This window comes from Alexandromys fortis, unplaced genomic scaffold (assembly GCF_014885135.2).
Source record: "Alexandromys fortis isolate MF-2015 unplaced genomic scaffold, M_Fortis_MF-2015_v1.1 scaffold_318, whole genome shotgun sequence".
Classification (NCBI taxonomy): Eukaryota; Metazoa; Chordata; class Mammalia; order Rodentia; family Cricetidae; genus Alexandromys; species Alexandromys fortis.
Genome location: NW_026068194.1, coordinates 535,035 through 537,643, shown reverse-complemented (window position 1 = coordinate 537,643; position 2,609 = coordinate 535,035). Strand labels below are relative to the sequence as shown.

The 2,609-nt window shown below is 36.8% G+C and overlaps 1 pseudogene; it reads left to right on the top strand.

The window, feature by feature from the left end:
* Positions 1 to 687: 687 nt before the first annotated feature.
* On the top strand, positions 688 to 1,046 carry LOC126492976 (60S ribosomal protein L22-like 1; annotated as a pseudogene).
* The last annotated feature ends 1,563 nt before the right edge of the window (positions 1,047 to 2,609 follow it).

Below are 2,609 nucleotides of genomic sequence, written 5' to 3'. Positions count from 1 at the left end.
AGAGTTGAGGCAGGTAACAGCCATGATCTATGGGTGTAAACACACATATAGAGGGCAGTTTGACAGACACAGCCATCATTTCTTTCTTTTTTTTATTTTATGTACTTCAGTGTTTTATCTGCATGTATATCTGTATGAAGCTGTCATATTCCCTGGAACCAACATTACAGACAGTTGTGAGCTGCCATGTGGGTGCTGGGAATTGAACCTAGGTCCTCTGGAAGAGCAGCCAATACTCCTCTTAACCACTGAGCAATTTCTCCAGAATAAGATAATCATTCTTAATTAAGGATATGGACACTGGTAAGTTTCCCATGCTCCAGTAGATGCCCCCCCCCGCATGAATATATGGGTAACACTAACTGGACTTAGTGGATTATAAAATAAATAAAAGCTGTAGAGTTTGGAGAGGAGCATGTTAGGGAAGATATGCATGGGAGGATTGGAAGTGGGAAGCTGAGGGTAGATACGATATTTCATTGTGTATATGCATGGTGTTTTCAAAAATAAACGAAACTTGAAAAGGCATTGAGAACATATAAAAAGGTTGTTCTAAAATAAAAATACTTTAAAAAAATTTTAAAGGGCCAGCCTGGTCTGTAGTGAGTTCCAGGACAGCTAGGGCTATTAAACAAGGAAACTCTGTCTTGAAAAACCTGAGAAACCTTCCCACTGCCGCGGGACAATATGGCACCTCAGAAAGACAAGAAGCCTACCTGGAGGTTCCATTTGGGCCTCACTCATCCGATGGAAGATGGAATTTTTGATTCCGGAAACTTCGAACAGTTTCTCCGGGAGAAGGTTAAAGTCAATGGGAAAACTGGAAATCTTGGAAATGTTGTTCACATTGAATGCTTGAAGAATAAAATCACAGTTGTTTCTGAGAAACAGTTCTCTAAAAGGTATTTGAAATATCTTACCAAGAAATACCTTAAGAAGAATAATCTCCGTGACTGACTTCTTGTGTTGCATCTGACAAGGAGACCTACGAACTTCGCTATTTCTAGATTGGTCAGGATGAAGATGGCCCAGAGTCTGAAGATTAGATGGCCTTTGTATGCTTTAAAGAAAAACTAAAATTGGACCTTTTCTGGCAAATAAAAACCATTGTACTCTTAAAAAAAAAAGAAAAGAAAAACCTGAGGGAAAAAAAAGATGAGTTTCTTCAGACAACAAATACATGGATTTTGCTTCTTAATCCATTCATCTAACCTGTGTGTGTTTTTTAAATAGGAGAGTTGAGACCATTAATATGTAGAAATAGGACTGAAAGGCATGTGTAGATTGTAGTCATTTTGATGATTTTTGCTGCTTTATATTCTTAATTGGGCTTTTTATTTCATTAAATTATAGCTTCATTTTTTTCCTTTTAAAGTCTTTTGGCTTTGCTTATTCCTCCTTAGCTTGATGTCTTGGGTCTAGTACTCTATTTAGTGTGTGTGGGAGGGTGTTGGTTATGAATATTAAGCTGTTTTATCATGGCAAGCTTTCTTGCTCCTTCAATAATGCCACAGTTTTGCTGGGTACAGTAATCTAGGTTGGCAGTCAGAGTGCTTTAGAGCTGAGTGGGCATTGCTCCAGGCTCATCTGGCTTTCAAACTGTTCACTGTGAACAGTTTGTGTTATTCTAACAGGTTTTCCTTTATATGTCACTTTCCTTTTTTCTCTTGCAGATTTCAATATTTTTTAAAATTTTTCTGTATATTTAATATGTTAACTATGATATGTCATGGGTATTTCTTTTCTGGTCTTGTCTAGTTCAGGTGCTGTGTGATTCTTGTATCTGTCTGGGTATATCTTTTCTTAATTTGGGGAAGTTTTCTTCTATGAAGAAAATGACTTATTTAGGAGAGGTGGCTCCCAAACAGAAAGGATTTGGAGGCCACAGTACCAGAACTAGACTTGCTTTTTGTGTATATATGAGTGTAGTCGCCCACGGAGGGCAGAGGAGTGAATCTCTAGAGAAGAAATTCTGACTAACTCTGGTCTGTCTGACATGTATGCTTGGAACCAAATGTAGGGTCTCTGCAAGAGCAACATACACTCTGAAACAGTGACTCATCTCCCTAAACTCTCTAAGAGTTTGATATAGTTGTGCATAGTCATACACTCTCCTCTTAGAATCATTCTCGTCGTGTCTTGTGCTCTGATATGTTTTGTTTCCATTCCCATTAAATTCTACAAAAGAATTTAACCTCATTCATGATTCCTTTCATGGCCCATTGATTGTTCTATAGTGCATTGTTCAATCTGGGTGGGTCTGTGTATTTTTTGTAGTTTCTTGTGCTGTTGATTTCTAAGTTTTATTTCATTTTGATCAGATAGAATATGAGAAGATATTTCAATTTATTGTGTGTTATAACTTGCTTTGTATTCTAAAATATGGTCTATTTAGGAGAAACCGCCATAGGTTGCTGAGAGCATAGTATATTTTCTGTCTGCTGAATGTAATATTCTTAAAATATATAATAAGTCCATCTTTGATATATAAGGTTTGATTTTTGTCAGGCTAATTTATTTATTGGCAAGAGTAGGGTATTGAAGGTACCCACTATTGTTCTAGTGAGGTCAGTTTGTGATGTTATATTCAGTAGTTTTTGTTTTATGGA